This window comes from Lutjanus erythropterus, chromosome 6, assembly GCF_056507025.1.
Source record: "Lutjanus erythropterus isolate fLutEry1 chromosome 6, fLutEry1.hap2, whole genome shotgun sequence".
NCBI classification, from domain to species: domain Eukaryota; kingdom Metazoa; phylum Chordata; class Actinopteri; order Lutjaniformes; family Lutjanidae; genus Lutjanus; species Lutjanus erythropterus.
This window is the reverse complement of record NC_139322.1, coordinates 247501-265442: the sequence shown is the minus strand read 5'-3', so window position 1 is coordinate 265442 and position 17942 is coordinate 247501. Positions and strand designations below refer to the sequence as shown.

At 44.9% G+C, this 17942-nt stretch overlaps 1 protein-coding gene across 3 annotated transcripts in view; it reads left to right on the top strand.

Moving 5' to 3' along the window:
- The window catches only part of ccdc120a (coiled-coil domain containing 120a), a 39642-nt gene that overhangs the window by 9759 nt on the left and 11941 nt on the right, over window positions 1-17942 (top strand). For 2 of the 3 annotated variants that reach the window (XM_084720106.1, XM_084720104.1), the window contains exon 1: window positions 3834-3980. The exons of the other annotated variant lie outside the window; for it this stretch is intronic. The gene's annotated coding sequence lies outside the window, so the exon portion shown is untranslated. Of the gene's footprint in view, window positions 1-3833; window positions 3981-17942 lie in introns of those variants that run through there. 3 annotated transcript variants of the gene reach the window in all.

Here is a 17942-nt window from a genome sequence, read left to right as displayed (position 1 = left end):
CTCTCTCTCTCTTCTCTCTCTCTCTCTCTCTCTCTCTCTCTCTCTCTCTCTCTCTCTCTGTCTCTCTCTCTCTCTCTCTGTCTCTCACTCTGTCTCTCTCTCTCTCTCTCTCTCTCTCTCTGTCTCTCTCTCTCTCTCTCTCTCTGTGTCTCTCTCTCTCTTTCTCTCTCTGTCTCTCTCTCTCTCTCTCTCTCTCTCTCTCTCTGTCTCTCTCTCTCTCTCTCTCTCTCTCTCTCTCTCTGTCTCTCTCTCTCTCGTTCTCTCTCTGTCTCTCTCTCTCTCTCTCTCTCTCTCTCTGTCTCTCTCTCTCTCGTTCTCTCTCTGTCTCTCTCTCTCTCTCTCTCTGTCTCTCTCTCTCTCTCTCTCTCTCTCTCTCTCTCTCTGTCTCTCTCTCTGTCTCTCTCTCTCTCTGTCTCTCACCCCAGCAGCAGACACAACAGCGACAGAGAGCATCATGGGAAACAGATCAGAGGGCTGCTCATTGAGTTCACACTCATCAAAACCACAGACACAAGAACAGACAGAACACAAGAACAGACAGAACATTCAAGAACAGACAGAACACAAGAACACACAGAACATTCAAGAACACACAGAACAGAGAGAACACACAGAACACAAGAACAGACAGAACATTCAAGAACACACAGAACATTCAAGAACACACAGAACAGAGAGAACACACAGAACAGAGAGAACACACAGAACAGAGAACCCCCCCCCATCTATCTATGTAAAGATCATTAATGTTTGTAAATGTTCTTCTTCTTTTTTCACACTTTTGTTTGTTCTTCTTTGTTTTCTTGTGTACTCTCTTCTGTTCTGTTTGTTCTGACAGAACTGAACTGAATATTTGTAACGTTCCGTTTGTTTGAACCAACATGCTGCAGAAAACTGCGTCGAAGTGAGAACCTACCTGCCAACAAAACCGATTCTGATTCTGATTCTGATTCTGATTCTGATCCATGACTTGTGATACGATCTGAACTAACAGAGAGGACAGACATCAGAACTGACATCAGAACAGACAGAACAGACGGTTCCTGTCCATGCGGACCTCACAGTACTGTGACTCATATTGGAACATGGAGCTGGAGCTACTTCTGTTCTTTGAATGCAGGACTTTTACTCGTAACTCAGTATTTTCACTCTGATGTGTCGGTTCTCGGTTCTCAGTGAAGGATCTCAGTCCTGAGTCTAGAATCAGAGCCTGAATGCTGAGCTTCAGAGCTTCTGCTGTTGCCATGGTAATCACTGTTCAGATCAAAACAGATCTGTGATCAGAAGATCCTTCCTGCTCTGTGAGCACAGATGTGGTTCCAGATGTTCCTCCTTCGAATAGATGAGAGACCAATAATGATGAAAGTCAGAGACTTTAACAGCCTGACCTTCATAACTACCTCAAGAGTTTAAGTGTCTAAACTCACCTGTTTGAACAGGTGTGTCCTGTGGTGGGCGTGTCCTGTGGTGGGCGTGTCCTGTAGCTGTTGTCAGTCTGCAGACAGAGTGATGCTGAAAGAAGCACCTGCAGACAGAACTCAGGGATGAAAAAAATATTTGGTTAATGTTTATTTTACAAATATTTATTTTTACTTTATTTACACATTTATGTTCTCAGTTAAATATGTAATCAAAGGTCTGAATGTAAACCTCCAAATGTGATGAACTGAAATCAAAGATTAGAAATCGTCGTTTCATTTATAGATTTTTCTTATTACCATGGTTGTTGAACCGTATAGGTATAGCCCCCCCCCACCCGTTCTGTTGTGTGTCTTTAGGACAAATAAAGTTGAAGTTGAGTGAAGATGTAATGAGACAGACAGAGACACTTTCAGGTGTGGATCAGGATCCTCCTGCAGTCTGAATCAGCATCGATCAGATCAGATCAGATCAGATCAATAGGTCAACAGATCAATAGATCCAGTCTGTCCCTCTGTGAGGAGGATCTTGATGTTGGTGATGAAGATGAGGAGCAGCTCAGAGTTCATGAAGGTCACAGCTGATCTCAGTCTGAAGCTGCTATTTATCTCTCCCTCTCTTTCTCTGTTTAATGACTACTCTCTCGTCCTGAATTAAAAGCCAGCTCTCAGCGGCTGCTCTGATTGGTCGTGCTGAAAAACACTGAGTTCCCATGGGCCAGTTTAACCACATGTCCCACAATCCACCACATGTCCCCTAAACCACATTCATCCAACTCTGCAGAGTCATGTCCCTCTGTGTCCTCTGTGATCCTCCAGGCTAAAATGCTAACACACTGTAATGTTAGCATGCTGACATCATCATCATAATAATAATAGACTCTGATAATAGCCTGCTAGCATCATGCTAATACACACTAATTTTAGTTTGCTAACATCATGCTAACTCACTCTAATGTGACATGCTAATAAAATCTAATGTAACATGTTCACATCAAGCTACTAGACTCTAATGTAACATGCCAACATAATGTAACATGCTAACATAATTTAGCATGCTAACATACATATGGCAGCTAACATAATGTTATACAGACATAATGTTAATATTATGTAGCATCATGCTAACAGATTCCAATGTAACACAGTAACATGCTAATAGACTTTAATGTAGCATATTAATAAAATGTAACATAATGTAATATGCTAACATATATACTGCAGCATGTTAGCCACATGTAGCATCAACATGCTAATCTCACAGCCTGTGAACAGGACCTCTGTGATGATCTCTGCATATTTTTCCCAGAGTTCTTTGCTTCTGTCCTGCTGATGTTTGCAGCTGTGAGCTACTGAATGTGAAAACAGACAAACACAGGAGGTGTTTGAATGTCAATGATCTGTGTGTGTGTGTGTGTGTGTGTGTGGAGGGGGGGTCGGTCTTTTGTTCTGCTAATGTTATCGGGGGAGGTGGGGATGGGGAGGTTGGACCGTGTTTTACTGATGTTCTCACTGATGTTTAATCTGATGCTGATCAGCTGTTTGAGGTTCTGTATCAAACAGCTGAGAGTCTCCAGCAGATCAAGTGATCTGCTTCTGATAATCAATAATCATCATCAGTTGATGTTTTACCAACATGTTTGTTAATTAAAAATATGTTCTCGTCATGTTAGAAACTGATTCAGTCAGTGGGACGTCTCCTTCAGAGGACAGAACCTGAGACAACAGAGACTTGTTTACACTCCTGTTACCAAAATAAAGGTCTGACAGAGAGCTGCTGCGGGTTAACAGGATGTGACCCCTTTCAAAATAAGAGCAGAGGCACAGAAACAGAGGCAGAAAAAAGAACAATAAAAACATGATGAAGAACTTAAATGTCATCAGTCTAATCAGAGTCACATTGTACATCATTTAAATTACAGATTTGTGGTTCTCCTGTAGTTCAGTTGGTAGAACGTGTGTCCCATGTTCTGAGGCTGTCCTCAGTCCTCTGCAGCAGCTGCTGGTTCGATTCACGCCTGCGGCCCTTTTGCTGCGTGTCGTCCCCTTTCTCTCCACCCCCCTTCTCTGTCATGTCTTCAGCTGTCACTGTAACAAGCCCAAAAATAAAAAAAATTACAGGTTTATACAGAAATTTGTTTTGGTTCATTCAAATAATCAATCAGAAAAAATGAACAAATATCTATAAATGTAATTTAAATATTTGATTTAACATGTTTAAATATAATCCGTCTGTCTGGCGAAGCTGCGTTTTGAGCTGCTTCTTGGGATCAAACGGCTGCTCTGATGACCTCAGTGATGAAAGGCTTTTATTTTGACAGATCAGAGCTCAGGCTGTATTTTATTGTGAAGTGGTGCAGAGGAAGTGATGTGTGTGTGTCAGTGTGTGTTGCCTGAGCAGACTGAGCTGTGAGTCAGTGTGAGCGAGTTGGAGCTCAGAGAGACTCACAGGAGACAAACTGGACCTGAACCTGGATTTATACTGGTCCTGCAGTCTGTCCACGTCCCCGAGGAGACAGACAGACAGATGGACAGACAGACAGGATGGTTCAGTCTCTGCAGGTAGGATTCAGCTGATGGATTCATTCATGTTGGATATTTGAGCTTCAGTGGAGAAACTTTGTTTGTCGTCTCTGAGGGGACGTTTGTCTCTTTGGTCACAGAGCTGCTGCATTACAAAGACATCAAAGCATTTGACACCACGTTGGACAGACAGACAGAGAGACAGACAGAGAGACAGACAGAGAGACAGTTTCACATGTTTGAGTTGGTTTGTTGTTGGTCCAGATTCTGCAGCTGATGATGTGTCTCTGCTCTGATCTCACATCTTTAGTCCTGTTCACTAATATATGATATAATCTGATGGATTCAGGTGTCTTCTGCTGAGTTGTGGTGTGTTCAGGTACAGTGAGGGAACAGTTCTTGAGGTTCTGCACATTAAATCTGTAGTTTTACTTTAGAGTCATTAATTTAAGTTCTCTAAAAGCTGTAAAACTGCAGTTGAAACCTAAAAATCTTTAAACATTGAACACAACCAACAGTGCTGTGATTTACTGCAGCAGCTCCAACACCTGAACATCTCCTTAAACAGCTGATCATTTTTATGTGTGTAAGTTCTTGTTTATTTTCTAGAGTTGCAAGTAACCATTATCTTCCTTATCAATTAATCAGTCAATTAGATTCTTAATCAATCGATTAATCAGTTCTGGAGAAGACAGACATCTGTCCACAGTCCACAGGGTTAACATGTTGCTGTCTGTATGTTAGCATGCTAAATTATGTAAGTATACATGCTGGAATATTTTAGCCCCGCCTTTATGTTATGATGACATCACATATTTTTAATTGTCTTTTCTTGGTTCAAGAAAAGTTTGACAAAGGTGGGAACCAAAAACCAAAAACACAACTGAGCCCGTTTACAGTTGGACACATGTCCGTATGCTAACATCATGCTAACACACTCTACTGTAACATGCTAACATCATGCTACTGTAACATGCTAACATCATTCTAATAGACTCTACTATACGGTGCTAACATCATTTTAACACACTCTACTGTAACATGCTAACATCATGCTAACACAGTCTACTGTAACATGCTAACATCATTCTAACACACTCTACTGTAACATGCTAACATCATGCTACTGTAACATGCTAACATCATTCTAATAGACTCTACTATAACATGCTAACATCATGCTAACACACTCTACTGTAACATGCTAACATCATGCTACTGTAACATGCTAACATAATTCTAATAGACTCTACTATACGGTGCTAACATCATTTTAACACACTCTACTGTAACATGCTAACATCATGCTAACACAGTCTACTGTAACATGCTAACATCATTCTAACACACTCTACTGTAACATGCTAACATCATGCTACTGTAACATGCTAACATCATTCTAATAGACTCTACTATAACATGCTAACATCATGCTAACACACTCTACTGTAACATGCTAACATCATGCTACTGTAACATGCTAACATCATTCTAATAGACTCTAATGTAACATACTGGCATAATATAAAATACTAAAATAATGTAGCATGCTAACATATGTACTTCAGCATGTTAACCTGAGTAATGGAGGACTGAGGTGAAGTGATGTAAGCAGTGACCACTGGGAGGCTGAGAGGAGACGTTCTCTCACCTGACCCAAACTGCAGGTATCAGTCTGCTATTGGCTGCTTGTTTCAAGCAGCATCATGGCGTCTGCTATCTATGTTTGAAAAAGTCGCCTGGGATGCTAACAGTACAAACATTAACAAGCTAACAGCTGTTAGCTTTTCTTTTGTGTCAAAGTCATTTTAATAGCAGAGCTCACTTCACAAACGTTCCACCAACACAAGTTCCCCCTCCACACTGTGCTGCATCCTGGGCTTAGCCCCGCCCACTGTGATTATGATTGGTTTAGAGAAGTACAGACAAGTCAAAGCTTGGGTCAGTGAAGCTGTTAGCCGCTAATGTTTCAGCATCTTCTGACATTTTATGAACCAAACAACTAATCAGTTAATCAAGAAAATGATAAAAAAAAAATAATAAAAAAATACGGACGTGTGCGTTTGGACCGGTTTTTCAACTTTTGAAAAAATGTTTCAACTGACAAGACTGTGACAGGATAAATTAATCGATAAACTAATCAACAGATGAATCTCTGTTAAATATTTAAATCTTGAAATTGCATCATCTGTGTTTGTTTACATTGTAATGTTGTAAACAACAAACATGTTGACATCATCGTTAAATGTTTGTGTTAAATCAGTTTGATCAGCTGTTCACCTGAGAGGGGGGGGGGGGGGGGGCGAGGTGAGAGTAACACCCCTCCCCCAACACACACACACACACACACACACACACACACACACACACACACACACACACTCACACAGACACACACACAGACACACATACACACACACACAGACACACACACAGACACACACACACACACACACACACACACACACACAGACACACACACACACACACACACACACACACACAGACACACACACACACACACACTCAGAAGTGTAGTTGTGTGTGTGTGTGTGTGTGTGTGTGTGTGTGTGTGTGTGTGTGTATGTGTAGATAAAAAATAGAATCAAATATAAAAAGTGGACACACCAGAGGAACCCTGAGGAACCCTGAGGAACCCTGAGGAACAGTCTGAGGCAACATGCAGAATCATTTAAAGTTTTTCCTCCGTTTTTCTTTATTATTGAGGTTTATAGTTATTCTTAAAGTTTGATTATGGCTTTTATTATTTTTTCTCTTTGGTGTTTTTGTGTTGAAGAGTTTTTATTGTTTAAGTCGACCACAGAGTAAAGAACGTCTCTACTTCACTTTATTTTATTTAGAGTTCAAATAAAGACTGAGTGAGTCTCTGCAGGCGCTGTGGCTGATTCTGATCTGCAGCTCTTTGCTTCCTGTCTGTCAAAATAAAACTCCCAAAAAACTAACTAATGAAAATATAGAATATAAAACTACACACACATCGTCCTCTCACACACACTGTGTGTGTGTGTGTGTGTGTGTGTGTGTGTGTGTGTGTGTGTGTGTGTGTGTGTACTTTTACTGAGAGAACAAACATAAATAAAACTGTCCTGTAAGATGAATGAAGTGAGATCAGACAGACTGATCTGAGATCAGTTTCAGTGTGTGGAGGTGAACAGAAGCTGCAGGTCTGAACACGAGTCAGCAGGACGCAGGAATGTTAGAGGAGGAGGAGGAGGAGGAGGAGGAGGGGATGAAGGTGAGGAGCAGAAACAACAGAGGGAGGAGGAGGAGACCATTTGTTAGAACATTTGGTGTGTGTGGATCCTGCTGTGTGTGTGTGTGTGTGTGTGTGTGTGTGTGTGTGTGTCTGTGTCTGTGTCTGTGTCTGTGTCTGTGTGTGTGTGTGTGTGTGTGTGTGTGTCTGTGTGTGTCTGTGTCTGTGTGTGTGTGTGTGTGTGTGTGTGTGTGTGTGTGTGTGTGTCTGTGTCTGTGTCTGTGTCTGTGTGTGTGTGTGTGTGTGTGTGTGTGTGTGTCTGTGTCTGTGTCTGTGTCTGTGTCTGTGTGTGTGTGTGTGTCTGTGTCTGTGTCTGTGTCTGTGTGTGTGTGTGTGTGTGTCTGTGTGTGTCTGTGTCTGTGTCTGTGTCTGTGTCTGTGTGTGTGTGTGTGTGTCTGTGTCTGTGTCTGTGTCTGTGTCTGTGTCTGTGTGTGTCTGTGTCTGTGTCTGTGTCTGTGTCTGTGTCTGTGTGTGTGTGTGTGTGTGTGTGTGTGTCTGTGTCTGTGTCTGTGTCTGTGTCTGTGTCTGTGTGTGTGTGTGTGTGTGTGTGTGTGTGTGTGTCTGTGTCTGTGTCTGTGTCTGTGTGTGTGTGTGTGTGTGTGTGTGTGTGTGTCTGTGTGTGTGTGTGTGTGTGTGTGTGTCTGTGTCTGTGTGTGTCTGTGTGTGTCTGTGTCTGTGTCTGTGTGTGTCTGTGTCTGTGTCTGTGTGTGTGTGTGTGTGTGTGTGTGTCTGTGTCTGTGTCTGTGTGTCTGTGTCTGTGTCTGTGTGTGTGTGTGTGTGTGTGTGTGTGTCTGTGTCTGTGTCTGTGTCTGTGTGTGTGTGTGTGTGTGTGTGTGTGTGCAGCAGTAACACATCTTTATACATCACAAACGACAAAAAATAAATAAATAAAACTGCAAAGGATCATATGACAAATCAATAAACTATTAAGAAGATATAAACATGTAAACATTAAAAAAAGGATGAAAGGCAGAAAATGAGCTGTGAGCAGAATAAACATTTATCATGTATTAATTCTGATGTCAGTCACTTTCACACTGACTTTGATTCTACAAACTTCAGGACGTCAGAAAAAACGAGAAGAGGATTTTTTTTTTCGTATCACAGTTCAAGAATAAACTGCACTAATCGATCAGTCAAAGATCATCAGTTTACTGTCAGAGAGGATCAAAGAAACCAGAAAAGATTCACACTGAAGACATTTTGAATTTTTTAAAAAATGACAGAAAATGATTTAATTGATGAGCAATAATTTAACAATCAATTCATAATCAATTACGTGATTAATTGATGCAGCTGTCGTCATCCACAGTTTTCATAGAAACGTGGGAACATTTTTAAACTGCAGTGATGTTTTGAACTCCCATGATGCTTTGCCTCGTCGGGCTGCAGAGTGACTCCATGTTTGTTCCGTTTGTTGGTTTGTGGTTAAAGAGACTCTTCAATCACCGACAGCTGACAGGGAAATATTTTTCAGGGAGTTCACTTGTGGTGTTCTCTGTCATTCTGAGGAGAACCGTTCTTCAGAACGTCTGAGTCTCTGTACTGGGACTGTTATTACACCCTGTAGAGGACTCACAGTGTCCCACAATGCACTGTGAAAAGTGTCCAGTTAATGGTCACTAACCAGGAAATATATTCATCATGAGAGAGTTTGAGAACATCTGAAAATGTTCTGCTGCTGCTAGAACCTTTAATGAGAACCGATGAGATGTAAGTTAATGTAAACGTGACGAACACGAGTGACGCTCTGATTTGTTCTGAAATGAATCTTAAACCTGACAGACACTCTGATGTTTGTGAGGCAGCTGGAGACAGAGAGCATGATGGTATTTGTAGTTTTTCTGATGAAGTAACATTATTTAAAGTGACCTTTTTAAAAAATCTCATAATTTGTGTCTCACTTTGATTCATTGAGAGACAAACTGCTGCTGTCTCCGTCTCAGCTGATGGTCAGCTCAGTGACATCATCAGTGACATCATCATGTATTACATAATGGTCAGGTGATCTTTAAACAACTGTCATCACCTGTCTGACCTCACCTTCACCTCAGTGTGTTTAAATGATCAGTTCATGGTTGGTTGTTCAAAGTTTCTTTCAGCTCAGAGTTTATTCAGCTTTTGTTGTTGTTGTTGTTGTTGTTGTTGTTGTTGTTGTTGTTGTTGTTTAGAGCTGCACAATGAATCACAATAACATCACAATATGTGCAGTATCCAAATCACAATGTTTTAAAAGAGTAAAAATGTGTGAGAACATCATTAAGATGAGGTTCTGTAGTTCTGCAGAGATGTTCCGAACTAAGAATCTTTGTTCTCCAGATGAAAGAAAACACGTTTGTTTGGTTCTGACCTCAATAAATATCACAACATCATGACTTTAATAGTTTGTTTTTAGTGAACATGAAAATTATAATGCAGAACCAATCATATCACAACTGACCCTTCACTAAGCCCCGCCCTCCTTAGTTACTGTTGCTACGCCTGCTAAACGTTCCATTCTTACACTGCAGTTTACACTGATAACAGCAGCAGATTTAACATGGAAATTAGGAGACAGGCGGGATAAGAGCTAAGCTTTGCTAATGTTTGCACAGCCCTTCAGTGTGTCTTCTCTGTCCTGTGTCTTTGTGTCCTCATCGTCTTCACTGTCTGGAGCTCAACGAGTCAGGGCTTCTTTTGATGAACATTGTTTACCAGCGAGTTAAAACCGTGTTTAGCCTCGCGAGGATACTCATGACGGCTCAGCTGAGAATGATTTTGTTCAGGCCATCAGACAGGCGGCCATTTTAAAAGTTAAACCTCCGTATGTGTCAGCTTAAAGTTTAGAGTTTCTAAACTTTGGCACAACAGAATGAAATTTAATCTTTAATCTTTATTAATTTTTGCTCTTTTAAGTTTGGTGCAACATAAATGAAAGTTAAACATGATGTAATGAGGTTTCGTCTGAGCAGAGACTCAGAGATCAAAGGAAATCCTGATCCTGAGTTTATCCAGTTTAGTTTTTTAAAACTTCCTCAGATGAAGATTTAAGGGAAACCTGAGCCTGAGTGCTGTTATATAACTGGACTGTTCCACCTCCTCCAGTCTGTCTGTCTGCCTGGTCTGAATCCAGTCTGTCTCTCTGTCTGTCTCTGTCTTTCTGTCTCTCTCTCTCTCACGCACTCATTTCCTGGTTTTCATCGCTCATTTCCTTCTTCCTGTTTCCTGTTGCGCTCTCTTCCTGTTCTCAGGGACATTCAGTCTGTTGTGCTGGAGTCAGAGGACATCTTGTTCTCCTGCGGTCTGTGTAAGAGGTGTCACACGTCTCAGAGGACACAGGTCAGAGGTCAAAGGTCAGGGGTCATCATGGTGCCTTGTTTTATTTTATTTATGTTTATATTTTACATTTTTTTACCTTTAAATTTAATGTCAAAATGAATTTTACTTTTTACGTCAGCAGGAGGCGCTCTAACTCCTGCAGCCAATCACAGCACAGGATCCTGCCTGGACATGATGTGTTCACTGTCATCAAGACAGAGACAGATCCTCAGATTAAAATGAAAAACACATCACAGCTGTTTAGTCTACAGACTGTGTGTGTGTGTGTGTGTGTGTGTGTGTGTGTGTGTGTGTGTGTGTGTGTCTTCGTTTGTGTGTGTGTGTGTGTGTGTGTGTGTGTCTGTGTGTGTGTGTGTTTGTGTGTGTGTGTGTGTGTCTGTGTGTGTCTGTGTGTCTGTGTGTGTGTCTGTGTATGTGTCTGTGTGTGTGTGTGTCCAGACGTTCTGCTGTAACAGAACTCTTAGAACTCACCTGAGAACAACATTAATTCTCGTGAAATATTAATAAGAAAATAAGTGAAGAGTTCATTTGAGATCATTTAAAGAAGCAGCTGGTGACAAAATGAAACTTTCAGGTTCAGAGTTTTTCTCTAAGTTCAAATAAAATAAGTTCAAATAAAATAAGTTCAAATAAAATAAGTTCAAATAAAATAAGTTCAAATAAAGTCCTCATATATTAAATGAAGTATCCATTTATAATGTTTGGTATAGTTGTATTTTGCAATAATAATGTATGATTGTCATAAATCCCTGGATTCACCTGGACTCACCTGGACTCACCTGGACTCACCTCACAGAACAATGTGTGAGAATCACTGCATTACATCACTAAATGTGGATTCATCCACTGCTGGAAATAGTCCCCAACAACGTCTCCTGTTTCCTCTTGTTTGTTTGATAAAAACTGAGCAGCTGATTGGATCTTTTTAAACATTAACTGTATATTTATTGTTGGTTTGTGTTTGTCGACAGTAAGAAAACTACAGACGAGCACAAAGCAGCAGACTTGTTAGGTTCAGAGTTTGGCCAGGACCCCAGACGCAGAGAGCGAGATAAAGCAGTTCTCAAAGAGTTTATTGTTTCACAAAAAAGCAAAAAACAACGGAAGGCGAGGGCAGGTGCTGGACGCGGTCGGCTGGCTGGCGCAGCGGGGTCGGCAGGAGGGGAACCGTGCTGGCGTAGGATCAGGAGCATGAGAGCTGCACCCACGGTCGGAAGAGGAACTGAAGGCTGCACAAAAACACTGTTGATTAGAGTCACGAAGGAAAAAACACCAAAAATCCACTAGAAAGCTTGCTGCGCTACATTACCGACAACGACTGAATAGTCCGGCACAGGAGTGGAGACTAGGCCAAGCTCATATACCCGGGGAAGTGCACTGATGAGAGCCAGGTGCGTCTCATTATGCTGAGCCAGCCAATGACCGCCGCCGCTGCCACACACACTGCCCTGGAAGGAAAGGGGAGGGGGGAAAAAGGGAAACAAGGAAAACCGAAACACCAAGAACACCAAAACAAATCCAAAAAACTCAACAACCATGACATTACCCCCCCCTCAACGGACGCCACCCGGCGGCCTGCCAGGCTTGCCAGGAAAGTCCCTGTAAAAGTCATTAATAAGGTCCGGATCCAGAATAAAAGAACGGGACACCCATGACCGTTCTTCCGGACCATACCCCTCCCAGTCCACCAAAAACTGGTATCCCCGGCCCCGTCTGCGGACGTCCAGCAACCGCCGGACAGTGTAGGCAGGGTGGTCATCAATGAGCCGGGGGGGTGGAGGGGGTTCGGCCGGAGGGCACAGAGCACTGGTGGACACAGGCTTCAACAGGGAAACGTGAAAGGCCGGGTGAACATTAAGGGCTGCGGGCAATTTGAGTCTCATCACACTGGGATTGATTACCTTCTCAATTTCAAAAGGACCGATGTACCTGGGGGCTAGCTTCCTGCTCTCCGTCTGCAGAGGGAGGTCGCGTGAGGAAAGCCACACCTTTTGACCCGGCTGATAGTGGGGGGCAGGAGCGCGACGTCTGTCCGCCAATCGTTGATTGCGAGCCGCAGTCCGCGTGAGAGCCGCCCTTGCCTCCCGCCAGACCCGCCGTGCCCGCCGGAGGTGCTCCTGAACGGACGGAACTGCCACTTCGGTCTCCTGGATGGGGAAGAGGGGAGGTTGGAAACCCACAGAGGCCATAAAGGGGGACATACCTGTGGCTGAGCTGACCAGAGAGTTGTGGGCGTATTCCACCCAGGGAAGATGGGTGGACCAGGAGGCGGGATGTCTAGCGGTGACGCACCGGAGAGCTGACTCGAGGTCCTGGTTGGCCCGCTCCGTCTGGCCGTTGGTTTGGGGGTGGTATCCAGACGAGAGGCTGGCTGAAGCTCCCAGAGCCTGGCAGAAGGCCCTCCAGACCTGGGAGGAGAACTGGGGACCCCGGTCCGAAACTATGTCCTGAGGTATACCATGAAGTCTGAACACATGTTGGACGAGGAGGTTGGCCGTCTCTAGGGCTGAGGGGAGTTTGGGCAGAGGAACAAAATGCACAGCTTTGGAAAAACGATCAATAATGGTAAGAATTACTGTGTTACCCTCTGACGGTGGGAGTCCAGTGACGAAGTCCACTGCAACATGAGACCAAGGGCGATGGGGGATGGGTAGTGGACGTAGGAGGCCAGCAGGAGTCTGGTGGGAGGATTTGTTGCGGGCACAGACGGAGCAGGCGGAAACATACTCCTTGGTGTCAGACGTTATGGAGGGCCACCAGAAACTGCGTCGGAGCAAGGAGAGGGTGCGATGAAACCCAGGATGACAGGCGACTTTGGAAGCATGTCCCCACTGGAGCACAGGAGTTCTGGCGGCGGGTGGAACAAACATCCGGTTGGGAGGGCAGCTCTCGGGAATGGGTTGATCTTGTTGAGCCTCCTGCACGACTTGCTCAATCTCCCACCTGGCCGCCCCCACCACGCAGGAGGAAGGGAGGATGGTCTCCACAGGTGTGTCTTCCACCGGTGGAGTAAACAGTCTGGATAAGGCGTCGGGCTTAACATTCCTGGAACCAGGGCGGTAGGTGAGGGAGAACCGGAACCGACCCAAGAACAGGGCCCACCGAGCCTGCCGGGAGTTTAGTCGACGTGCAGACCGTAGATAGGAGAGGTTCTTGTGGTCAGTCCATACCGTAAAAGGGTGCGTGGAACCTTCCAACCAATGCCTCCACTCCTGGAGAGCCAAGACCACAGCGAGGAGCTCCCTGTTGCCCACGTCGTAATTTTTCTCTGCTGGGGTGAGCCGACGAGAGAAGAAGGCACAGGGGTGCATTTTGTGGTCAACTGGGGAGCGTTGAGAGAGGACAGCCCCTACCCCAGAGTCAGAGGCGTCGACTTCGACCACGAACGGTAATGCAGGATCTGGATGGGAAAGCACAGGTGCAGAGGTAAACAGGCACTTTAATCGGTCGAAGGCAGCATCGGCTGCCTGCGACCACACAAAGGGGAGCTTGGAGGAGGTCAATTGAGTGAGTGGGGCCGCTACTTGGCTGTAATTGCGAATGAACCTCCTGTAAAAATTTGCAAACCCCAAAAACCTCTGGAGGTGTTTTCTGGTGGCGGGGACAGGCCACTCGGCCACCGCTTGAACTTTGGCCGGATCCGCCTTCAGCTGTCCCCTTTCCACCACGAACCCCAAAAAACTGACAGATGTGACATGGAATTCGCATTTCTCTGCTTTCACAAAGAGTCTATTCTCTAATAGTCTTCTTAAAACCAGCTTTACATGCTGGACATGTTCATCAAGGTCTCTGGAAAAAATCAAGATGTCGTCTAAATAAACAAACACGAACCTATTAAGCATGTCCCTTAAAACGTCATTGATCAAAGCCTGGAAAACAGCTGGTGCATTGGTCAGACCAAAGGGCATAACCAGGTACTCGAAATGTCCCAGGGGGGTGTTGAACGCCGTTTTCCACTCATCTCCTTCCTTAATCCTGATGAGGTGGTAGGCGTTACGGAGATCTAGCTTGGAGAAAATGGTTGCTTGGTGCAAGGGGCCAAAAGCGGAATCAATCAGAGGGAGTGGGTACTTATTTTTCACTGTAATGTCATTTATCCCCCTGAAGTCTATACAAGGGCGCAGGGTTTTGTCTTTCTTTTCAACAAAGAAAAAACCCGCTCCCACTGGGGAAGAGGAAGGGCGGATTAGCCCCGCAGCTAACGAGTCTGTGATGTACTGCTCCATGGACTCTCTTTCAGGCTTGGACAAATTGTACAGTTTTTGAGATGGAAATGGGGCTCCAGGGAGCAGTTCAATGGCACAGTCATAGGGACGGTGTGGGGGAAGAGAAAGCGCTTTGTCCTTGCTAAAAACCTCCTGAAGATCATGGTACATGGGGGGAATGGAGGACAAGTCAATAGGTTCGGTAGGCACAGGTGGCGAGGAGGCACTGGAGGGAATGGCAGAGTGAAGACAATGGGAATGACAGAACGTACTCCAATTGGTAATGGCCGAGGCGGACCAGTCAATATGGGGGTTGTGCAACTTTAACCAGGGGAGCCCCAGAACCAGAGGTGAAGTGGGAGAGGGAATGATTAACAGCGAAATTACTTCCTGATGATTACCAGAGAGCAGCAGGGTCACAGGGGCAGTACGGTGGGTGACACTAGCCAGTAATTGTCCACTCAGGGTGAGAACGTTCCTAGGCTCAGGGAGAGGCTCAATAGGAAGGTTCGCTTGACTACACAGTTCAGAGTCAATAAAATTGTCATCAGCTCCACTATTGACCAGTGCCTGCAGTGGTATCGTGTTATGTGGGAGTCTGAGCATACCTTGTAGTTGAACTCGGGTGGAGGGAGAGGAGGAAGAGATAGTACGGCTCACCAGCGCCCCCTCCGTGGCTGATGAGCCTCCCCTTTTGGCAGTTGAGGACAGGTGGCGAGGAAGTGGCCAGGCTGACCACAGTAGATGCATAGCCGGTGCAGTAATCGGCGCTCCCGTTCTGCGGGAGACAGTCTGGCTCGACCCAACTGCATGGACTCCTCTTCGTTAGGGACGGAGGAAAAACCCGCACGAGGAGCGGGAGCAGGCACGGGGGTGAGGTCCCGGGGAATCCCGCGTTGCGGAGTGGACACCGGAGGGTAGTTGGAAACCACAGGAGGAGGGGCGCCCTGTCTCCCTATTCTCTCCCTGCATCTCTCACGTAGCCGGTTATCGAGTCTAATGGCTAATGAGATTAATTCGTCAAGAGACTGGGTCTCGTCTCGTGCTGCCAATTCGTCCTTAATATTATCAGCTAATCCCAAGAGAAAAACACTTTGCAATGCGCGCTCATCCCAGCCGCTTTCGGCTGCCAAAATGCGGAAGTCGATAGCGTACTGGGAGACTGGCGCTGTACCCTGGCGGAGGGAAAGGAGCCGGCTGCTGGCTTCTTTCCCTTGGACCGGGTGATCAAAAACCTTGCGCATCTCATTAACAAAAGAGGAATAAGACTGAGTTACCGCCGAATTAGTGGAGATAGCCAAAGCCCAGGAGGCAGCCCGATCTGTTAACAAACTCATAATGAAGGCAATTTTCGATCTATCTGTGGCGTAAGTCTGGGATTGCTGTTCAAACACTAAAGTACACTGAAGCAAGAACTGACTACATGCCCCTAAATCTCCCGAATACCTGACCGGGGTGGGGATGTATGGTTCCCGGGAGAGGACGGGTGGAGGAGCCGGAGTCGCCAAGGAGGGAGCCGAGGAAGGAGGAAGATTCCCAGGAGGAGCCAAACTGGGGATCTGACTGACGGCCTGATCCATGCGGCTGCCGAGCTGGGATACGCTGGTCACCAGGGTCTGGAGAACGCCTTGGATCTCGTGGATGGCTTCCCCCATCTGGCCAACACGTGCTCCTTGAGAGGATAGCGCCTGCCGTAATTTATCTGTCTCCGCGGGGTCCATGATTTGGCCGGACTATTCTGTTAGGTTCAGAGTTTGGCCAGGACCCCAGACGCAGAGAGCGAGATAAAGCAGTTCTCAAAGAGTTTATTGTTTCACAAAAAAGCAAAAAACAACGGAAGGCGAGGGCAGGTGCTGGACGCGGTCGGCTGGCTGGCGCAGCGGGGTCGGCAGGAGGGGAACCGTGCTGGCGTAGGATCAGGAGCATGAGAGCTGCACCCACGGTCGGAAGAGGAACTGAAGGCTGCACAAAAACACTGTTGATTAGAGTCACGAAGGAAAAAACACCAAAAATCCACTAGAAAGCTTGCTGCGCTACATTACCGACAACGACTGAATAGTCCGGCACAGGAGTGGAGACTAGGCCAAGCTCATATACCCGGGGAAGTGCACTGATGAGAGCCAGGTGCGTCTCATTATGCTGAGCCAGCCAATGACCGCCGCCGCTGCCACACACACTGCCCTGGAAGGAAAGGGGAGGGGGGAAAAAGGGAAACAAGGAAAACCGAAACACCAAGAACACCAAAACAAATCCAAAAAACTCAACAACCATGACAAGACTGAAGTGAACTGTAAGGTTTCAGTGGCTGTAATGAAGACTAGGGCTGGGTTTAAAAAAATCTATTGATTGATTCAAATTGATTTTCCTTTACATGCTCTGATATCAATTAATAAAATCCCAGAATCAATCTTTGAATATCTGACTTTGCTCCTGCGGATGTGTGGTCTCTAATGTAACTGCTCTGGGGTCAGCTCTTATTGTGAACATTCATATTTTTAATAATGCACCAGGTTAGACGGCTTCTTTTAATATTCATGGCATCAGTTCTCTGAGAATCTTCATTTTTACTGAAATATTCTGAACCACATCAATATCGAATTGTATAGAATTGAATTGAATCGACTGGAATCTTGTGAATCGAATTGATTGAATTGATATTCATCATTGATTGATATTCATATACATGGACTGGATCATTGATATGAATGAGGAACATCAGGGGACCAAACACTGACCCCAGAGGAACACCACATTCAAAGATCTGATGATCAAAATAAAAATGTAGAAAAGCAGTGATCCTTTAAACACGTTTCATACAGAAAAAGTTTTCAAATCATTTTTATAAAATGTCAAAATGAGAACTGGTCCCATCTTTGTCCATCCAGGTCGCTGCTCCTCTGTTCAGGAGACCAGTTCATACCAGCATCCAGAGAACTGCCTCTGAGGTTTCTGTTCCACAGGCTGCACACTGGAGAACATGTTCCAGCTGCTGTGATTTATTCCTTCTGTAGTCCTGGCTGTGATCTCAGCCTCTCTTCATTGTTTCAGGGTCTTTTTTTTTTTAAACTCTAAATAATTTGTCATTTTTATATTTCCGATGAGATGTTACACTACGGATCAATCAAGATTGATAAGTTCATTATCTTCATTGATTATGTCCAAACATTTGGTTTTCTGATCATCTCAGTTGTACTGCAGACAGTG